Genomic DNA, 22,915 nt, shown 5'->3' on the forward strand with positions numbered 1-22,915 from the left:
TATTTCTAGATTCTCTGTTTTATTCCAATGATCTATATGTCTTTCCTTACACCAACACTGCCTTGATTACCGTAGCTTTAGAGGAAGTCTTAAAATTAGGTACTAAACATCTTCCAACATTGTTGTTTTTTTCCTTTTCTTTTAACTTTTCTAGGTCCTCTGTACTCCTACATAACTTTTAAATTTCAATATCCAATTCTTCATTTATAGCAAGTATACACAGACCTGAATTTTTATATATACCTTGTGTTTTCTAATCCTGCTAAATTCAAATACAAGTTCTAGGGGCTCCAAGAGATTTCTTAGTATTTTCTCTGTAGATGATTATTTCATCTACATATAAAGATTTTGCTTCTACCTTGCCAATCCTATCCTAATTGTGTCATTTTACTGCCAGACTATTTTGGTTTAGGCCTATGTTTCAAAGCTTAATGGACAGATGAAGTGTAGGCATATCTGTCCTTGTTCCCCACCTTAGGGAGAGAGCATTGTATCTTCTCCATTCATATAAGGTGTTCTCGCTGGAAGTATGGAGTACATGGCTTTGATCTGTTGAGAAGGTTCTGTTCTACTTCTAGTCTCCTGGTAGCTTTTACCATGAACAGCTGTGGAATTTAGTCTGATAATTTTCTCCAACTAGTGACAGGATCATATGGCTTTTTCCTTTCCTCTGTTAAAATGATGACTTTTGGGGGTGGATCTTCCAATGCTGAACCAACCATCCCTATAACAAAACCACTTTCTACATACTGCCAGATCTGATTTCTAATAGTTTGTTTTGTTAAACAAATTTCTATCTATGTTCATACTTTTTTCTTCTATTATCTTCATCCAGTTTTAGGATTAGCACAATGTTGATTTCCTAAAAATGAGGGGAGAAGTGTTCCTTTTTTTTCTGCTTTAAATGTTTGATATAATTTATCAGTTAAAATGTATATGAGCCTGTTGTCATATAGGTAGATTTTCAAGCTAGGAATATACTTTCTTTAATAGGTGCTATTCAAATTTTATATTTCCTCCAGAGTTAGTTTCATTAATTTGCCTTCCGAGGTACTTCTTAGAAGTTGTCAAATTTATTTCAAAACAGATTTTTGTAATATGCTTTCTATATCCTTTTAAATTCTGTAAAATCTGTGGTAATGTCCTCTAAATTTTGATATTGTAGTTTTAAAAACCACTGGAGGGCAGGCCCTCGCTTACACACAAAACTCATCGAGCAGGAGCCCGAGTCGGCAGGTGACTGCGTTGCCTGTTCAGGTTTCCAAGGTGTGGGCCCTGCTGGTGTCCCGAGTCCCCTCCTGCTGTGAAGTAAGCATTTGTCAACGTGCAATCCCCGATCGACCCCAGGCAGAAGCCCAGGGATCTTGGACTGTTGGCCTGAGCCCCACAGAATGCGTCTTTGCCTTCACATTGGAACACTGGGCCACTCTGCCCAGGAAAAGTTAGGCTGTGTCTGTGAGCTCAGGGTGTCACAGTGGCGAGCACAGGACGAGTGGCTCCTACAGGCTGCTGAGCCTTCCTCGAGGCACAACCCCAAGGTTGTCCAGAACATTGACGGCTGCGAGTGAGGAAACGTGGGCTAAAACAGCCGCCCCCAGGGGCAACCCCAGCAGGGGACACGGCGAGGAGGAGAGGGAGAGTGTGCAAACTGGGAGCCCAGAGACAAGGGCCACCCTCTGATCCCATAGCTCCTGAGGTCCTGAGCAGGAAGCGACGTGGCCTTGGTCCCACGGCACGACGAAAGCCCATCCAGGGCTCATCTGGCATCCCAATGACTTGTCCTTTCTGCAGCACCATCTCCCAGTCAAAACAAGCCCTGTGGGGCCTTCCTGCTGCAACACGGTGGCTCCCACTGTGTTTGGGACAGGATCTGAATTCCTTATCAGAGTGTACTGTGCAGTGCTGAGCTAGACCTTCCCCAGACAGGTCTGCCTTTGTGCCCTGGGAGGTCAGCTGTGTCATCCTACTGGAGGTCCTCATAGCAGCTGGCCACACTGGAGAGGCCACCACATGGATCACAGCGGGGACTTGGGTCTCGAAGTGTTAGTCTCCTTCAACACACAAATCCACTACATGGGTAATCAATCAGTCAATCGATTAGTTAGTCACTAATGTCTGTGTAACAGAAGCCAAGAAAGTTCTGAATACCAAGTTTGGGTGCTGTTTCCTGGGAATCAGCACTCTGTGGATTGTCACAGATTGACTCTAGGCAGATGATGCCTCCTGACTCCAAAGAGAGAGAAAGTAGAACAGCTCTCAGGGATTTCTGAGTTTTCCTAGAGTCCTGAGGGGGTCTGGGGAATCATCTGGATTGGAGTTGGTGTCCAAGGCTTTGGGGGGAGACTTGGCCCCAGGACTGCCGTCAGTCCCTGGACAGGAGGCCAGTATGGCTGGCTCCCAGGGTGGGCCTCCAGACCCTGCTGCAGGCAGCTCTTGTGACCGCCAGCCGCTTCGGGGGGATTCCTCGGGTGGCCCACAAGGCTCTCCTGTGGCGACAGAGTCCCAGTCCCAACTTGCAGCGGCTCGGAAGGGCACCCCAGCTGCAGAACTCCTCCTCCCTCGTTCTGCCCCAACTCACCCACCTGCCCAGCCCTCTGTGTCCCTCCCACCCCGACACGTGCTGGGCCCAAGGCGGCTCCTCTGTGAGCACCCTCCTCATTGCTGGCTCCCTGGGAGCCCCGGAGCCACACCCCCTCTCTACAGCGATGCTCACACCTGCACGCTCGCCGTCACAGCTGCCAGTCTCCCTCTCGCTGAGCCCACTTCGGCCACTCGGCTGCTGTTAGTGCCCCAGGGTCTTCTTACCTCGCTTCCTCTGTCTGTGAAGTCGTCTCCAGCGCAGTGGCAGAAACATGAAGATGCGTCACCTTGGCCACCTCCATCCCTGTCCAAATGAAAACCAGTGCCCTTTCCCATTGCCTTCCACTGTCCTTTGCTCCTCCTCTCCGGAGCATAGAGTGGTCAGGCTGTCGTTGGTTGTGATGAACAAACACCTGGATCAAGGTAACTCCCACAGCAGAGATCTGTTGTCTCATGGGGTCAGAGGCTTGAAGGCTCAGCCACGCGGCTGTGGGCTGCGGGAGCAGGAAGGCTGCTCCTGCTCACTCCTGAAGTTCCCTCCACGTGCAGGCCACTCCCCGTGCTCACTCCATCCCTGGGAGGAAGAAGGGCTTGTCTGCCTGGTTAGTGCGTCGCGGGACTGAGCCTCTACACACAGCGCTCAGTCCTGTGGCTCCTGTGGCACCCGTGACGAGGGCAGACTGCCCACACCTGGTCTCAACACACCTGGTCCAACTCATGGGGCATCTTTAGACTCCTGGTGACACTCTGGGGAGCCCAGATATGTTCGACCTGCCTGCTCTGCCATCACCTGTGTGCCCGTCACACGATGGTGGCCACAGCAGTAAAGACAACATTGTCACATGAGCACATTCCAACCCGGAAGGTTGGGAAAGGGGCAAAGGACTTTTCCCTCAAGTAGCTTTCCATTTGCTCGAGAAGGAAAATAATTCCCCAAAGCCCACAGGCAGATCTGTCCCAATTACAGCCTGTTGGATAGATGGGGTCCCACGTCATCCAGAGCCACGACTGGCAAGGAGACATGGAAAACCATCACTCAGAACTGGGCACACAGCCTCCCAAGTAAAATCTAAGTTCTGTTAGCAAAGAAAAGAGCGCGTGGTGGTGGTCAACAGGCAGCCTGCAGTGCTGCAGCTGATCCAGTAACAATTTGGCTGGATGCCTCATCAGGGATCACACTGTCCATGAGGCAGGACACATGGCCATGTTGCTCAGTGACGTGCCCTGGGCACTCACGAGAGCGCCCCTTGCATGGCCCAGGAACTATTCCTGGGAATACAGGAATAATTGTGTGCTCAGAATTGCTGTGTACCTGAGTAGATGCCAGAGGAATGTCTCACACATACTCTGTCTTCAAAGAATTTCTGGTGCAGATGAGATGAGAATAATGTATTTAAATCATTTTCTACCAATTTAAGTGAAGGTATCTCTCTTCCCTCTTCTAAATAACATTTATCCCGTATCTACAATGCATAGACACCATGTGAGGTGTGGGGATACGCAGTGAACAAGACCTGGATCCTACCTTCATGATGAAGGGAGATTGAGGGATCTAATAGTGATAGTAAGAGAAGACCACCATGAAAGAGCAGAGTGGCCAAGGAAGGTTAGGCAGGAAGGCTCTGTGTTCCCTCTGTACCCCAGGTCCACAGGACCTAGTCCAGGGCCCAGCACTTTGGAAGCCCTCAAAGAAGAGTGGCTGTTGTCTCAGAAGAAAAATACTCATTAAAAAATATTTAGGGAGGGGCCGGGGATTCAGCCCAGTGGCAGTGCACCTGCCTCGAAAGCGCAAGGTCCTGAGTTCTATCCCCGGTACCGGGAAAAAAAAATTGGGGGCAAGCGTGGTGGCAATTCAGGAAACTGAGCCCCAGAGGAGATCTATGAGTTTCCACAGGAATGAGGGACAGAGCTGGATGACTGCTCTGCTGATGGGCTGGGTCTTCTTCCAGTCGTCACTGCCCTCCGGGGAGCTGCCCACTGACCTCAGAGCCTAGCGTCCTTCTGTGTCTGGTGACCTCCCCGACACACAGACATCTAAATCTACCCTCTCACCGCAGCAGCAGAGGAGCTGGCACTCACCACCCCTCTGCCCTCCTGCCAGCAACCCCAGCGCCCCTGAGTGAAAATAGCCAGCACGGGAATTTTCCTCCCTTTCTTTTAATAACAACACCTCTTTTGTATTTAAGCTCTGATTGTAATTAGTCATTTCCTAGAAAGTGTGCAAACACCATAGCACAGCTGGGAACCTGCATAGTTTAAACATTATTGCTAATTTAACCTCAAAATCTGGGGCTGTGTGGGTTTCACAAAGGAGCCTGCGAACTCTGGGTAGGGGGAGGCCCTTGGCTTTATTGTGGCCACCTCTCCCCTGGTCTCCCTGCGGCCCTCAGATTTATAAGGTTCTGCATGGAAGTGGTAACAAATCTCCTCAAATATTTAACTGTTTCCAAAAACCTTGGTTTGAAAATTCCCAGTGATATATTTTATAGTTTAATGGATGTAAATGGCTGTTCTCTGACTCAGGTGTATAAGAAAGCATATTTTCTTTAGTATCAAACCAATCAGCTTAATGGTGACCCTAGGCCCTTGCCCACTGCATTGTGGGTAACTGAATCTCTGACCTCACTGGGGCCCCCTTGCATCTGTTTTATGGATTCCATTTGTTTCTTATGTTGGGATTCCATCATGTTCCTCAGATCCTCTATTTTTTTAATCTGTGTCCTCTCTAGATTTATTAATCATGTCTTGCACCATGGGCACAATCTTTTTTTTTTTTTTCTTTCTTCAGAATAGTTTTATTAGTTTGGATATTGTTCGCCAGTGCTCAACCCTTTTCTCTCCTACTTTGACACACAGATCCATTCATTCAGGATTTTCTCCCCATATGTCATATAGCACAGCACAATTCTGTGGGTCCATGGGGAAGTCCGGGTTATTCAGTCTGAGGTTACTGCGGGGTGTCATGGCAGCTTTAAGATTCCGTACTTTGGCTACCAACTTCATAAGGTCCATCTCAAGGTGGGTTAAGGCAGTAAATGCATAGTCTTGGGAGGCATGTTGATTTTTCTTACGTAGAGAGCGAAGTGGATAGCCTCGAAGGCCAAGAGGATTCTGCTCCTGTCAAGAAAAATATTCAGGGTGAATAATTCCATTGCCCTTGCTGGTTTTGACAGTCCTGAGAAAGGTAAGTTCATCTAAGTTTCTATCGTGGCTCTATCATTGCTTTTTTTTTTTTTTTTTTTTTGGTACTGGGGATGGAACTCAGGACCTTGCACTTGAGAGGCAGGTGCAGTGCCACTAAGTTAAATCTCCGGCCCTAGCTCTAACATTGCTTATGTCCAGGGATTGCAAACTGGCAAAATCTGTCCACACCTGGTTTTGTAAATAAAGTTTTACTGGCACACAGCCATGCTCACTCATTTGCATCCTATCTATGGCTGCTTTCAGGCTGTAAGGGCGGAGCTGAGAGCAGATGCCACAGAGGTCACATGGCCCATGATGCTGGCATTGTGTACTCTCCGGCCCGGTAGAGAAGTTTGCCAATTCCTTCTGCCACTCTGGACACAGTGTCATGAAGTGCTAGATCTGACCAGAAGAGAACACAGGGCCACCAGATTTCTCTCCCCCTTCCTTCCTACCCAAAAGGGCTGTGGAGTTACCTTGGGGACCAGCAGTTACTGCCTTCCACCTTTGTCCCTTCTATTTCCTTTACTTCAGATACCGGTAACTTTTCCATGAAGTTCAGGAATTTGTACTAAATCAAACAGTGAAATTTTAAAAATCAGGGCACAGTGACTTTGGCTCTGTGAACAGTTTTGACCTGAAACACACTTTAAGTTCCTGAATCAATCCTCAATTTGAAGAAATTCACACCCCAGGAAAAAACTGAGCCAATAAACAGCTATTTGCTCCAGCTTCCGAGGATTTGGAGACTTAGTGATACAATGTCTTCTTCACTAAGGACATGTCAGGAAGCTCATTCGCCACATTTTCCTACAAGGCAGGTACTTTCTCTTTAAATTCGTGACACCTAGGAGTCCTGCCTCTCCTAACTAAAACCCATGTTTCTCTGGGTCTGAGATTTGTTACTGAATTGATGTGGTTCGAAAATGGAGCCATTCCTCCCGGTGTGGTGGTGCATGCCTGAAATCCTAGAACTCTGGGAGGCTGAGGCAGGAGGATCAAAAGTTCCAGCCTGGACAAGTTAGTGACTTTGGTGAGAGCCTGTCTCAAAATAGAGAGAGAGCGAGCGAGAGAGAGCGCGAGAGCCAGCCGTCCTTACCTTAGTCTTATTCTTACTTTTCTTGCTATGCACCCAAAACTTCAGAATCACATACAGAACAAAAGCAAAACCAAAAAGGAGCCAGAGCCATTTATATCCCAGCCAGCCCTGAGCATGTGCTGGGTAGTTGAGGCGAACCCGGGTGTGCTTCCCGCACATCACCCCGCACGGCGCCTTCTCCAGGGGCTCCTTGGCTTTCTTCCAAAGAAAGAACATGAAGGGCTCCCCGCAGCAGAGGAACAGGGAAAACACCAGCAGCTCACTGAGCAACCCCATGCTGAGCAGTCAGTGCGCAAAGTGGCAAAGTGGAGCTCGGCAGCTGGTGATATCACAGAGCGGCCCCTGGCGGCCGGGCCATTGTGACGCCTGGAGGGGAGGGCGGTTCCAGTGCGGCTTTGAAGGGGAGGCAGGGGACTTCCTGGCCGCGCCCCGAGGCCGCAGTGCTGTCGGTTTTCCCAGTGGACCGACACTGGGGGGCAGGAGACTACTGCCCGGGGGCTGAGCGCCCACGGCCACCAAGTGGGAGTCCGAGCCCTCCCCACGGCCCGCACTGTCCGCCGTGACGACTCGCGACCTTCTGCAGAGACCTCATGTTTGGCTTCCTTACCGGGCTTCCACTGCCCAGCGCCCCCATCACCCCTTTCTGCCCTGCGCCCCCGGGAACTGACTGGGACAGGAGGGTCTCGGGTTTGAGTATGGGCACAATCTTTGCTGTCATCTGAGAAGTTATTTCTGATTTCATTTTTTCCAGATCCTCTTTTGCTGCCAGTTCAGGGAGTCCAGGTGGTTGAGTATCAGAGTGTTCCATCTGGTTTCCCTTTGGAGTTGCTGTAGGTGATCTGGAAGTCTGGTTTTGAGGCTTGTTTACGTGTCTTTTCATTTCCATGGGGCAGGGGGTGCTTCTGGTGCCCGGGCAGCTCACCTCCTCTGCCCGAGGAGTGGTGGACTGGCGGCCCCCAGGGCATTTCTGAACTCTTCTCTGAACGTTGGCCCTGAGCCTGGCTGTCTCCTGCTCCAACCCCCACATTTCATGGAAGCACTTTTCATTTTAACGATGTTGTTTAAAGTTCTAAATTTTGATGGAATCTCATTTATCAATTTTTTTCTTTTGTACATCATGTTTTCTGTATCCTAGGAAGTTCTTGCCTAACCTAAATTCATAAACATTTTCCCTTATAATTTCTTAAAGTTTTATACTTTTAGGCTTTCGTATTTAGGTTCATAGATCCCTTCAAGTTATTTTCATGTGTGGAAATAAAAGGTTGAGATTAATTTTTTTATGTACGGATACCAGGTGTTCTAGAGCCATTTGCTGAAAACACTGTCTTTTCCTCGGCTCTTGAATTGAGTTTATGTTCTATAAAATGTTAATGTTAAATAATCTTTCAAAACTCAGTGGACCATATATGTGTGGTTCTATTTCTAGATTCTCTGTTTTATTCCAATGATCTATATGTCTTTCCTTACACCAACACTGCCTTGATTACCGTAGCTTTAGAGGAAGTCTTAAAATTAGGTACTAAACATCTTCCAACATTGTTGTTTTTTTCCTTTTCTTTTAACTTTTCTAGGTCCTCTGTACTCCTACATAACTTTTAAATTTCAATATCCAATTCTTCATTTATAGCAAGTATACACAGACCTGAATTTTTATATATACCTTGTGTTTTCTAATCCTGCTAAATTCAAATACAAGTTCTAGGGGCTCCAAGAGATTTCTTAGTATTTTCTCTGTAGATGATTATTTCATCTACATATAAAGATTTTGCTTCTACCTTGCCAATCCTATCCTAATTGTGTCATTTTACTGCCAGACTATTTTGGTTTAGGCCTATGTTTCAAAGCTTAATGGACAGATGAAGTGTAGGCATATCTGTCCTTGTTCCCCACCTTAGGGAGAGAGCATTGTATCTTCTCCATTCATATAAGGTGTTCTCGCTGGAAGTATGGAGTACATGGCTTTGATCTGTTGAGAAGGTTCTGTTCTACTTCTAGTCTCCTGGTAGCTTTTACCATGAACAGCTGTGGAATTTAGTCTGATAATTTTCTCCAACTAGTGACAGGATCATATGGCTTTTTCCTTTCCTCTGTTAAAATGATGACTTTTGGGGGTGGATCTTCCAATGCTGAACCAACCATCCCTATAACAAAACCACTTTCTACATACTGCCAGATCTGATTTCTAATAGTTTGTTTTGTTAAACAAATTTCTATCTATGTTCATACTTTTTTCTTCTATTATCTTCATCCAGTTTTAGGATTAGCACAATGTTGATTTCCTAAAAATGAGGGGAGAAGTGTTCCTTTTTTTTCTGCTTTAAATGTTTGATATAATTTATCAGTTAAAATGTATATGAGCCTGTTGTCATATAGGTAGATTTTCAAGCTAGGAATATACTTTCTTTAATAGGTGCTATTCAAATTTTATATTTCCTCCAGAGTTAGTTTCATTAATTTGCCTTCCGAGGTACTTCTTAGAAGTTGTCAAATTTATTTCAAAACAGATTTTTGTAATATGCTTTCTATATCCTTTTAAATTCTGTAAAATCTGTGGTAATGTCCTCTAAATTTTGATATTGTAGTTTTAAAAATGTATAATTGATATTGTGTAATAGGAAGAAAAGGCCTAAAGGAGCAGGGGAAGTGGGAGGGGTAGGGGATAGGAAAGAAGGGAAAAGAAAAAATATGAGAAGAGGAAAAAAATGGAAACAAGGTCTTTGCAAATAGGGAAGGGTAGAGGGGGTGAAGGGAGGGCAGGGGAAGGGGAAAAAATAAGAACCAAGATACTCATGTAAAGGTACAAGATCCCAATGATGAATGTGACTGTATTTTATACCTAAAATGTACCAATAAACTTAATGGGGGGGGCCCTGGGGTGGAGATTTGCAAGGATCGAGACCTGGGGTTATGGCAATGACCTAAATCAAATGTAATAAGGATCAAAGCCAAGGTCATCGCCACCAAAACAGCAAGGAGACCATGAAAGTGGGAGGGGTTAAGGATATAAAAGTTTGGGGACGTGATAAGCAGTGGGTGTTGGGGCGAGAAGCAGTGCTGAGTTCAGCACCTCTGCGAGGTGAGGGCGCAGGGGACAGGAGGACATGTGCTGGTGAAAGGCTGCCCTTCCTGGGTGCCTCCTCCGACAGGCTGAGCTTCCTAACCAGAGCACACGCTCAGCACCAAGCTCTGTGAGTCCTTACACCTCTCCCCACCGAATGCTTTCCAGAGCTGGTTTCCTTTTGTTTTTGCTCATGTTCTCCATTCTTGCTTCTCGGTGCAGGGCTTAATGATTATATCTGAACGCTGCAGGGACAATGTAACATTTACACAGTGTTGCTTCATTTGATTCCTCTAACAGTCTTACTGGGTGGATGTGACTGTCTGAGGAGACAGAAGCTCAGGGAAGCAGTGTCTTGTGCAAGCATGGACAGGTGAGAAATAGCAGAGCAATTCCCAGGTCTGTGGAGGTCCTTTGAGAAGGGACTATGCTATCCAGATACACTGTCTGACTCTTGGATCTTGAGGTTCCAAGAGCCCAGATGCTGAGTTGGAGGCCTGAACCAGGTATCCACTGCCACTGTAAGGCCTTGTGATAACCAGTCACAAACCCTCCATGCCACACTGAGGAAGCCACTCAGTCAGCCCCCTATCTGCAAGTCCAGATGCTCTGGGCCCTGCTGAGCTTGCTCCTGGGCCATGGCCAGCTGCCTCCTCTCCTCGGCTCTGCTGACCTGGCCAGGGCACAGGTGCCCGGGCAGGATGGCTTCCAGCTGGGCCCTGTCTTCCTTCTCACGGGGCAGCTGTGCTTCAGGGCGACGGCACAACAAGCAGGAACATGCCAGTGCTTTTTCAGGTCTCTGCTTGCATCTGTCTTTGCCAACAGTGCTTTGGCCAGGTTCCTGGCGAACCTTGATCTTTAGAGAAATTGGAAAGTCACATGGCAAAGGGCAGGGAAGGAGAGGGGATCGCCCTGCCTCCAAGTGGAGCTTTCACCCCCGTGGAAACTGTCGTGTTTCTCCTGATTCCCCACTGCATTGAAACAGTTAGAAAGAATGCTGTTCTGCTTCGGTGGATCCCTGTGCATGGCTTCTCCCCGTCAGTCACAGCGATGCCGCCCGAGCCGCTCCCTGGCAAGCTGTCCACCCTCCCTGTGCCCTGGCCACACTGGCGTGGCCTTCTGTGTCCAGGGTTGGTACATGCTGTCCCCTTTACCTGGAAACCCCCAGCCTACCTTCACCTTTCAGGGACTGCCCCTCTTCCCCCCTTAGGACTCCCTCAAATGTCACCTTCCGCCACCTCCTAACCCTCACTTTTACTCGATTTCAGTTTCCTACTTGTAATTCTATTGAGCGCTCTTCTTTTTTTTTCTTTTTTTTTTTTTTTTTTTTGGTACCAGGGATTGAACTTGGGTCCGTGCACTTGTAAGGCAGGCGCCAGAACCACTGAGCTAAATTCCCGGCCCCAGAGCACTCTTCTTGTTTGATAGTGGGGATCTGTTTCCCCCACTGACAAGTCTAAGACAAGGACCTCATCTGCTCCCACCGTGTCCCTGTGCCCAGCACAGCACAGGTACAGAGGGGCACACTGTGCACACACAAATGAATGAATGAAAGAATGAAAGAATGAAAGAATCAAGATGCGAGATAGAGTGTTTTCTTCCCTATAAACTCCTACACATAGCGATCAAGCTCTTTGAATTTAGAATTGAAGGTCCTGCATCCTCAGAGACGCCCCACATCCGTGGAACGTCCAGGTGCTTGGCTTGTCAGAGAGAGCACTTTGACGGGAATAAGACTACAGGTGTCTTCCCTCTTGCATGGTGAGGGGCTGAGGAGCAGGACCAGGAGCCATCCCAAGCTGTCACAGTGAGTAGGTGGGCCAGCCCTGGCGCTAGAGATGGGCTTGGGATGTTACGGTCTAGATCTGGGGTGTTTGCCACATGACTGGACATGGGGTGCAATACTCACTGGTGGATTAGTGCATGGATGGGTTCACCCTGGAGTTGCCCTCAGGAGGCGGAGTCTGGTTGGGGGCGGTCCCTGGGGCGTGGCCTGGAAGGGTTCATCTCCCTCCGCGGCTCCTCCTTTTGCACCCACTTCTGGCTGCCATGGATGAGCTGCTCTTCCACAGCCCCTCGGCCATGCCTTCCTCCCCTGCAGCCGGCCGGCCATGGACCGTAACGGCTCCTCCTTTAAGTTGCTCGAGTCAGTATTGCATCCCAGCGGTGGTGGGTGCGAGGACTACTCAGAAGCCACGCCAGCCTAGCGTGGTGGGCAGTAGCCTGACATACACACGGCCAGCTGTGAACCCAGAAATACCCCCTGGGCAGGATGCTTCTGCACACTCCAGCTCCTCTGTGGCCAGATCCCCAAAATACGCATTCCCATTTCAGTGCCACCGGACATAAGGAAAGTAGGAGGGAGAGAAAGCATTATGATATCTTCCAATTCCTTATTTAAAATAGAAGATACATATTAGTCTGCAGCCCAGAGCTGAGGGTGCACCTGAGCCTAGAAGGAGCCTGCCCAGGTGAGCTGATGCAGCTGTTGACCGGCCTCTGGGGTCTCACCCACCCTGGGGTCTGGGGACTGTCTCACTCCAGAACAGGCACGAGGGCGGCAGGGGTGACTGACCCAGTGGGGTGCTAGTAAGAGAAGTGAGTGATGACGTATTGCAGGGATCAGCAAGCAATGAGCACAGGCCAGCTCAGCCCCATCCCGTTTTTGTAAATAAAGTTTTATTGGAACACGGCCCTGCCCTTCGCTCCTGTTTTGTCTGTGGCTGCTTCTGCCCTGTGGGGTGGAGTGGGGGAGCTGCCGCTTCTGCCCTTCCATATTAACAATTCGGGGAAATTATAAATCTGGAAGAAGAAGAAGAAAGTGAGGCAAGAAAAAGTTGACTCTCGAGTGAACTATTGGGATTGGATCCCAGCTCCATAATTCCATAGCTGCGTGTCTTTGGGTGAGTTACTGTTTTTTCTTTCCATTCTGAAGCTTGAACCCAAGCCCTTCACACTGAGCTACATCAGCAGCCATTTTTTTAATTTTTAAAATTTTGAGACAAGGTCTTGTTAACCCACTAAGCTGCCCAGGCTTATGATCCTCCTGCCTCAGCCTCCCAGAGTGTTGGGGGTATAAGCGTGCACCACCACGCCAGCTAGTTACTTGCCTTTCAAAAGCCTCAATTTCCTCACCGTTAATGGAAATATCCTTCTTCTAGCATAAATTTGCTATTAAGATTAAGCAAAGCCCTCCCTTACAGTGCTGGCATAGAGCTTGACCTAGAGCCAGGCTGGCTACCTGTCCCAGGGGGACAGCTGTGAAGCGGTTGGTGTGCTGAGGTGAGCTCGGCCAGAGGGTTCCCCTAGCACTGTGAAGGGCCTGGTCCTCTGTGGGGGACTCGTCCCCACCCCACTTAGTCTCTTTCTTATTGCTGAGACACAGCACCCACGATTTAAGGAAGGAAAGGTTTGCTTTGGCTCACGTTTCAGTCTGTGGTCAGCTGGCTCCAAGGCAGAGGGGCCTGGCAGAGGAGATCTGCTCAGGGCAGGGCTGACCGGAAGCAGAGAGAGTGTGAAGGGGGATGGGCCCTCCAGGCCACGCCTCCAGGCCTCCTCCAACCAGGCTTCACTTCCCCACCTCCCTGTTTAGCCAAAAGCCCATCAGCGAACTAATGCACTCATGAGTATCACACCCCCATGCATGCGGGGCTCTGGGGCCCACCCAGATAGAAACCATGACCCCCCCCATTCCAGCTGGCAGGGCCAGTACACTTCTGACATAAGCAATGTTCTCTCCACTAATGCATGGCTGTTTCACGATGCCCACACTTTCCAAAGCAAGTGAGCTCACTCACTCAGCCATCCACTCACCTCTGCATGCTTAGAAGAACCCCTGGATTCCCAGGAGCTTCAGAGGTGCAGGTCCGGTTGCTAGACAGTGGCCACCTCCTCTCCTCTCTGACCCAGATCCACTCTTCCTCATCCTGGGCTTGACAGAAAAAAAAATTCTTTGAAGTAAATTTGTATTCGTTTAAATGCCCTGAACTTGTGATCCTCCTGCCTCAGCCTCCCAAGTAGCTAAGGCTACAAGCGTGTGCCGTCATGTCCAGCCTGACCTACTCTTTTGATGATCTGCAAACCAAAAAATTATTTTGTGTGGCACAAGCCTGGATATGGCAGTAGCCTCCTAAGGTGTCTGTCTGCTTTCACCTTCTTCCCCACTGTCTGTTTTCTATTCCTTCCCAACACCCAGGTCAATCCAGTTAAGATGCAATTCGGATCGAGTCCTTCTAGTAGCAACCAGATCCTTCCAGCAATACCCCAAGTCCTTCCTGATACTTCCAGGAAAAGCCCAGTTGTTATGCTGCAAGGCCTGTTAAGCTGCAGGGCCTGCATCTCGTCGCAGTCTCCTGCCATGGATGGCATGAAATTCCAGAAGCTGGGTAGTTTATGAGGAAAAGAGTCTCGTTTAGCTCTGGGCTCTGGAGGCAGAAAGTCAAAGAGCTCTGATTATGTCATGCAGCAGGAGGCTTCAAGGTGAGGCCATGCAGGGATCCCACAGCAAGAGGGGAGCCAGAGAGGGGCCGAGAGCGGTGGGAGGGGCCAGGCTTCTGTAGCACCCGGCTTGCTCCCCGCAGGACCGAGTCCCCCAGGACCACTCCAGTCCTCTGCAGCCCTGGCCAGGCCTGGCCTCTCAGAGGTGCCACCCCAGCTCTCCGTGTATGGGCCCCCGGGGGAAACCTTACATCACACCCAGGCCCAGGTGGGTCCCCAAATGCTGGTAGTCAGAGAAGTTTTGGAGCCTGGGCTGGCCAGGCTGGTGTCGCACTTCTCAGGGGAGCTGAGCACAGGCAGCAGAGCTCCAGCGCCCTGCAAACCTGGAACATTTGCTGTCAGCCCTTTGCAGGGATGCTCGCCAGCCCCACCTCTGTGGGCCCCCACGCTCACACCTGCTGCCATCTCAGAGCCTCTCTGGTCCTTCTCATCGAGCAACATCCAGGGCATGCTGCTTTTCCTGACTCCGCACACACCCTCCTCCTCCCCTGGGCGCGTTCTCCCTGGTCCTCAGGTCCTAGCGGGACCCCTTCTCTCCGGGAACCTCCCTGTCACCCCGTGTAAGTGTAAGCTTCTGCCCACCCTCCCTCCCTCACACACGCCCCTCCTTCCCTGGTGTGCAGCTCTGTCAGAACTTTTCCATAACTTATAGTTGGCTTACCCTGTTGCTTCCCTTGCGCTCTTCCAAAAATAAGTGACTTAATCCTTTTTGCTCTCTGCTGTAGCCCAAGGTCCAGCATGTAGTAGCAACTCAATACATGTTTGACAGGTGGGAGAAAATGATGTTAAAGGTTTAGAATTTCGTTGTTCAACAGAAAACCTCAACAGTTTCTTATCCATCCCAGTAGGGTGGCTCTGCAATGCCACCCAGCCCCTGGGCTCCTCAGCTTTCCCCTCCTCATCTTTGGTGTGTGGATTTCTTTCTTCCTAAGAAAGCTCAGAAGCACAAGATGTCAGCTCCACTTCCTGTTCCAGACTGGAAGAGAAGGAAGTGCCTGGAGGAGGAGGTGCCGCCTACGTCAGGGAAGCAGAGCTTTCTAGAAATGCCCAGAACATGTCTCTTTTCCTGTCTTTGGCCGCATGGCCATCCCTAGCTGCAGTTGGGAACACAGTCTTACGGCACATGCATCTCCCCTGAAGAAAATCAGGATTCCAGTAGTGAGGAGGGAGAGAAGTGGGTCCTGGGCGGGTGTCATGGGGCATCTGCTACATTGACCTCTGCTTTTTTCTCAGCTAGAACTACAGAGGGTGGGACGCAGGGAGTCCAGAACTATGGAAAAGTACAAAGGGCAAAACTGCTGGTTGCTACTAGTGCTCGGGCCAAGCTTCCTCTGCAGTGTAGATGCACAGCTCCCTGACCTTCCTCATCACCAGGCTGGTTTCCTGCTCACTGCTGATTCTCAGTCCTCAGCAGCATGTGCAGCCTCTGCTAAATGCTGAGCAACTGCCTCTATGAACTCCCCTGTGAAGAGAGATGGGCTAGAGGAGTTTGTGCATACATGCACTACTCTACATGGGTGTCTAAATGCTTATCAGTTATCAAACAATCCAGTGAAGGCAAGGGGGTACCCTTCATGTGGTGAGAATTTGGGGGAGTCTCCATCTGAAGGCTCAGGAACCCCAAGAAAATTGTCCAGGAGCTAATAATGCTATAGCAAGACTTGAAGCCTAGGCCACTAATTCTAAAAAGCCTGTGAGCCTCTGGTCACATTCATTATTTAGTCATTCAACAAATACACTCTTAGTGCTTACTGTGTACCAGATGCCGTTGTGGTAATCATATTATCATGTTGATAAAATACTGTTCAAATTAAAAGACTAGTTTTGGTGAGTGGAGGGTAACACAAAGAAATTAAAATGCACGTGACCTTTTAAATCTATATGGGTTTTGTACTGAAAGTTTCTAGTAAAGAATACACACGCCTTCATTTTCACATGCTTATTTTAATTTTCTCGGCTAGCTTTATTTATGTGCATATTATTTGCTTAATGAGATTTTCAATTACTTGAGATTAGGGAGTACTTATTCATTACTGATCCTGATAGCAACTTGCCTACACTGCCTGTAGCTAGGACAGTAATGAGCATGCTGGAATCAGATTCCCGTTGGATGAAGCACATTTAATATTAAGCAGGCTTTTTGATTGCAAGCAACAGAAACCTGCCCTGAATGATTTAAGCAAGAAGGGATTTATTGGAAGGATATCACTTACAACCAACTTAATCACAGGAACCAAGAGAGGTTATGCAATAAAACTGTAGCCCAAGTCATGGCTGATCACGTTGTGTACACCCGACGGTACCACCCCTGGACCCTCAATCTCCCATCCCTGGCACTGAATGCTGATGTTTACTGCTGGATGACTGTATCAGCTAGGTTACGCTGCAGTAACAAACAGCCCCAACATTTCTATGTCTTGAATGTCTTAATTTCTCACTCCCATTATCTGTCTAACATTATCTGTTCCTTTCTTGGAGTCACCCAAAGTTTCAGGCTGATGAAGGCTGCATCTCAATCCTCCTTCCATGATCCAAGGGCCTGGAAAAGGAAAGCATGAGACCAATCACACAGTGGCTCTTAGAGCTTCCTTGTGATGTAACACATGCTGCTTCTCATGCTTCATTCACCAATGCAAGGCATATAACAATGCTTAATTCCTTAGTAGGTAGAGATGTCTAATCCTATTGAGCCCCCAAAAAGGAATTTTTATATTTGTGATCAGCTTGGATGACTCCAACCTCTAATGCCATTTCCACCATGAACATTTGCTCACTAGCTCTGCAATCTGTGTCTCTCACTCAAAATCCAAAACCCCAGTATAAGTGCCCCAGTGACTTTGCATTGCTGACCAGTACAACCTATGTCTACCAGGGTGGGCCATCCTCAAAGGACTGACCTCTGACCTCTTCAAGGAGCAGTGCAAGGTACTCAAAGCATATTTTAAAAAATGAATACATTCATTAAAAAATTATGTCTTACGTATTCTTATACCCTAGAACATAGCAGTCAAAATATATTGCTCTGACATGCTTTCTGAAATGTTTTTCTGGAAGAAAAGCTATTTAAAGAAAGCTTAGGGCTAAATGATGGTGGGAAGTGATGCTGAATCCAGCCAATCATCCTTGGATAGGCAGGCACTAAACTGGCAGTAGTCTCCATATCTTGGCATTAATGCTGTTGTGTAATGACACCCCCCCCACAGTGTGGGCAGGATATTTGGAGTCATTTCTATCAAGCAGACCATGATGGAAGTGATAAGGTAGCAATTCTGAGATTAGGTTATAAAAAGACTGTGGCTTCCATCTTCAGAGCCCTCTCTTTTGCTCCTGGGGAGGCTTGTTGTCTGTTTGGAGGCTGCCATATAACACGGAACTGAAGCCTCCAGCCAACAGCAGTGAGTATGATCTTGCAAGTGAGTCGTCCCCAAAGGAAGCCCTAGATGGCTGCCGCCACAGCAACCCAGGTGATTCCACGGCAGAAACCACGCCTAAGCTGTGCCGATTCCTGGCCCACAAAACCTGTGAAATTAATAAATGTTTGCTGCTTTAAAATCCTAGTTTTAGGAAAAATTCTTGTACATTCTTTCATGTGTGCAGTAACTATCTAAGAGCGCTCTGTGAGGCCCTTGAGACACATTAGTGCTCACAGTAGGACCTGCTTCTGCTCTCATGGAGTTAATTAACTTAAAACATGTTTCCATGCTGCAGGAATAAGCTTTAAAATGGCTTCAATATGCAAATGTTTATCATGAATCTCTCAACGGGAAAGTGTTCAGTGGATCCCAAAATCTGCATTTTTTTTCCTTTGTGTTTCATACGGCTGATGGTTTTGTGGAACACATGTTGGAAATTTCTCTATCAGCTAAATGAGTAAATGAATTAGGCCTGTGGTCTCAGAGGCTTGAGCTCCCCTGGTCACCAGAGGTTTAGCTGCTGTTCTCTTTCCCTGGACTCCGTGCTCACCTCCAGCGACTGACTCACCAGACATTGCCAGTCGTCTCCCACGTTGCAAGCTTGACAAGCACAAGCACGAAGTGATTGCTTGTGTGACAGGGCTGCCGACGCGGATTCAGAGACTGGCTAATTGTTTCATTTTGAGAGTAAAGTTCTCAGCCATAATATTCGGGCAATTAGCAAAGGAGAGGAGAATGGAGCTACCGCTGAGAAAATCCAGGCCTTCCCCAGGAGGGCTCCGCCTAGAAGGGAGCGTTGTCCTGAAGGAGACGAAGCCTAACTGTATGGAAGCAGCCTGGAACACTGCACTGGACTGCATTTAAGGTGTCTGAGGGATGCTTGCAGCAAATACAGGCCTGAAAAGGCCTTTCAATCTGAAATGGATTCTCAGTGAGCTTTCTCCTCAGCTACCACCCTTCCCCACAGTAGCAGACCTGAGAGAAGCAGCGAGGGGAAGCCAGACTCTTGTCTCTCACCTTGCAGAGCAAGTGCTTCATATTTTGCATGGAAGCCAGGGAGCAAGGGAGACTTGCTCATGCAGCAGATCGCAGTGGCTGCCCTGTATTTGCATCGGTGCCCTGAGCCCAAGGACCCAACACGGGCTTCCCAGATGTGATGAAAGAATAATGTCCCCAGACCAGCCTCTCTGGATGACGTCCCATTTCTGTCCCCAGAAGATGTCTGAGGTCTGGTTTAGAAATGAAGCAGCACCAGGGTTGGCCAGGGAAAGGAGAAAGGAGTGGGCTGAAGGCGAAAAGTAAAACGTGAAGCTGTAAGCAAAGAGCGAAATAGAGAAGAAAATTTATCTTCCGAGAATAGGGCAGACCTGTCTAAGCTCACCAACCTTTGAGAGAGGAAATGATAAATGTGTCTAGGAGAAAACTAAAATCTTATGGTAGCAAAATAGTAAATAAATGAAAAGCCATGGAGAGTAACCTGCAATATGTATGACAGAGACAGAGTTAAATGCTGTAATTCGGTGAGGAGCTCATAAAACTCAACAGGGAAAAGACAAACATCTTAGGAGGAGAAAGAGAAGAAAGAGAAGGAGGAGGAGGAAGTGGAAAGGAGGAACCAGGGGGAAAGAAAACAACACACAATTCTCCCAAGCAAAGATACAAAGGACTTACTGGGAAAAACATTCCACTCTGGTGTGATCCATTGCAAGCTGACACTGTACGAGAAGGGACTACAGCACAGACTCAGTCCAGGCCGCCGGATGGGGCCTCCCGTGCCTGTGCATGACCTTGGGGAACCTGCCGACGCTCTGGCTCAGTTTCCTGGTCTGTACAGTGACTGTCACAGAGTCGACACAGGTCACCCATCCGGAGCCGTGCCTGGCACATTGGGATGGGCGTGAGCATCGGTTGTTGTTATTTACCTTGTTGAATTGATGAATATAAAGGTAGTGACAGTGAATGGTACCAGGCCTGGAACTGCCCTGCCCACGGCAGGAGGAGCACGGGGGTGTGTCTTCCTGCAGGCTGTTTAGCATGCAGCCTCCAGCTCAGAGCAGACTGCACTGCCCTGGGTGAATTCCATCAGGAGAATTTTCCCAAGGAAATAAGAAGTTAGATACTTAAAGAACAGTTGTAATGACACTCTTAAGTGCAGTGTACATGAATGCAATACTGGAACGAATCTAAATGTCCAACAATAGATGAGGTGAGAATTATTGGACATCCGCTCAGTGGACTCCAATGTAGTCATTGCAGGTGAGGGGGGAGAAGCACTCAAGGGAACATTTTGGGGCGCTGTAACTTACATGTCATTAGGGCACGTTGCTACATCCATGCTGTCTTGTGCGTGTAATTATCGCTTCTTGTCGGGAAGGTAAGATATGTGTGGAAATGTTATGATGTCTACAGCCTACTCAAATACTGCAGGGAAAACAGAACACACGCAAGTTCATATATCTCTCCCGGAGCAGGGACCACAAAGCTTTTAGACACCGAGTGCCCAAAATGCAACCAGAAACCGACTTATTTATCACAAAGTGCCAAGCCTGCGATTCAACTTGAATACTGAGGTTTTAGTGTAGAAAAAACCAACTCATACATCAACATCTTTTGTCTTAAAAACATGTAACATGTGTGCCATAGGTTTGCCACCTCTGCCCCAGAGAGGAAATTAATGTTAGGGCAAATGTGAGTGCTGGAGGATGGAAACGATGTTCATCTAGTTTGTCTGAAAGTTTTCAAAATAAAAAGCTGAAAAAAAATATAAGAAAACATTTAGGACAGGAAACAAAGTGGCATATTTTAAGAAAAAAGTACATTGCAAATCAGTACATTTGGTGTGATCCCATTTCCGTTCAAAGATTTGGATTAGATAACAGCAGCTGGTACTGTTGGAGCCATACACACGCTGGGTACTGTGCTAGGTATTCGTGTGCATTTTCTCACCTCACTATAATCCTGGGTGCTTATGAGGGTTAGGGTTTTTCCCCACATAAAAAAGTAATAGAAATTCAGAGGTTGAAAAGGTATCTGAAAATCTCACAGCCAGCCACTGGTACTTAAACAGTCTCTATGACCACACAATGACTCTGGTCACCACCACCCTACAATACAGAGCAAAGCAGGGGCTGCTGGCTGCTGCTGCTGATAGTGATTATAGCTAATAGGTATTTGCAAAGGCTGTAACAGGGCTGCATGTTCCACACTGTAAAGAATCAGAGCAAAAGAAGGGGCCAGTTCTATGGGGCAGGACAGGAGGAGTGTGGTGGTTCTTACCAATGTGGTGACACTGGAGCTGGGCTCTGAAGGATATGTAGGAGTACAACGGCCAAAAAAATAACAACTGAAAAAGCAACAGCACTCAATGCAGAGGGAACAGCATGATTAAAGACTGTGTTTAGGGCAGGGATTTAGCTCAGTGGTTAGGGTTCCAGTGCCTGCCTCGAAAGCGCAAGGTCCTGAGTTCGATCCCCGGAACCAAAAAAGGTAAAAAAGACTGTGTTTAGGAAACTGCAATTGGGTTTCCAGTGTGAGGCCGCCAGTAACCACAGCAGGGAGGCGGCGACTAAGGCTGCACAGAGCGGCTCCTTCTGTCCAGCCGGCCCGCTCAGCCCTGCTGGTTCTACTCCCTGCAGGCAGACGGTGTCGTGCTCTGGTACTGTCCCCTCCTTTGTCCTCCAGCCTCGAGACGGGACAGAAGCCACCCGGTGAGGCCCAGCTGCCTTCTCCCCTCCCACAGATCCCTCCCCGCCTTCCTGCTTCCCACCAGATTCTCCTTCCCAGCTGGAGGCTGGCGGGTGCACTTCCTGCCCCAGCACATTCCCAGTGGACACAGACTCGCCATCGTTCCGATTTCATAGCATGGGCAGAGCGTTTCCCTCAGGAACCCTGGATGGACTCCGGCCTTGGACCCCACTGGTCATTCTCACCTGGGTGGGACGTGAAGGACAAGCTGTGGCGAAGGGAACTGAGTTCTTACTCCAGCTTCCTGGGGCTCTACTTGGGCTGTGGTGTAGTTTGGATTCATTCATTCATGCATTCAGTCCACAAACGTGCCGAGTGCCCAGCACTGTTCTTGGTACTGGAAATACCCTTTCCTGTGGCTTTCATTTGGTAGGGGCTTTGGTGCAGCGATGAGGCCCTGGCAAGGGGCTGCTCCAATTCTCCTAGTCATTGACTGCAGTTCTCCAGTCAGAGAATCTGATTAGGCAATGGAGACTTTCGGGTAGGAAATACAAGAGCAGTATTTGGGGGAGTAGAGGCTGCACTAAGACACTGTCCACCCACAGCCACGTGCATTTCTTGAATCCCACTGTACTCTGGGTGATGGCTTTATAGCAGTGAACCAGAGGTGCGGGTCTGTACCCTTACAAATCATACAGTCTCTTGGGGTCAAGGACATTGAACAAATCATGACACATGCTCTGCAGGAGAAGTAGATGTGCATGAGCATGATCATAGGGAACTTGACTGAGGCAAGTTCACCTCCCCTGAGAGGCCAGTGAATGTGCGATGGGGAATGTTCTGGCACCATCTCCGTCTGCCACCTCTGTGAGTCCCTGAGGTAGGAGATTAGGGCATGGTGGGCTGGCTGGAAAACAGGGTGTAACATGAGCCTGAACAGAGGCTGAACAACAGGACGTGAACTGTCCGTCACAGCCAGGATGGTGGGCAGAGCGATCACCAGGGGTGGCATCTGAGAGGGCATGAAAGGATGGTGGCCATTGACTTGTGGCTGCTGTGATCTTCCCGTTCTGCCATCCCGTTCCCGCCCTGACCCATCCTGCTTGTGGGAATGCGTCTCTTCTTGCCCTTCTCTTTCCTTTTCTTCCTTTACTTTAAATAAAAGTTGCATTCACCTGTTCATTGGCTGTCACGGCTGGTTGTTTGGGGGGGACAGAAAGAGCCCGGAATCACTGGACACCACTCGGACCAAAGGCACACAGACCTGTTTTCTGACTGCTCCCTAGTGCCGTCACCAACATGCTCCGATTTTAACAGACCAGACTGTTTGTAAACCATGAACTTGGGAAGATTAGCATCTCCTGCTAAGTCTGTCCATCCAATAGACTGACCCCTGAGACG

At 48.5% G+C, this 22,915-nt stretch overlaps 1 long non-coding RNA gene across 1 annotated transcript; it reads left to right on the top strand.

Moving 5' to 3' along the window:
- The first annotated feature begins 9,549 nt into the window (after window positions 1–9,549).
- Window positions 9,550–12,607, top strand: LOC110349118 (uncharacterized). Its single transcript, XR_002394871.2, has 3 exons — window positions 9,550–11,050; window positions 11,259–11,431; window positions 11,565–12,607. It is a non-coding gene; the product is annotated as an uncharacterized LOC110349118 (long non-coding RNA).
- The last annotated feature ends 10,308 nt before the right edge of the window (window positions 12,608–22,915 follow it).

Source organism: Heterocephalus glaber, unplaced genomic scaffold (assembly GCF_053883595.1).
Source record: "Heterocephalus glaber isolate CG9 unplaced genomic scaffold, H.glaber_assembly_v1.0 deba00001572, whole genome shotgun sequence".
Classification (NCBI taxonomy): Eukaryota; Metazoa; Chordata; class Mammalia; order Rodentia; family Bathyergidae; genus Heterocephalus; species Heterocephalus glaber.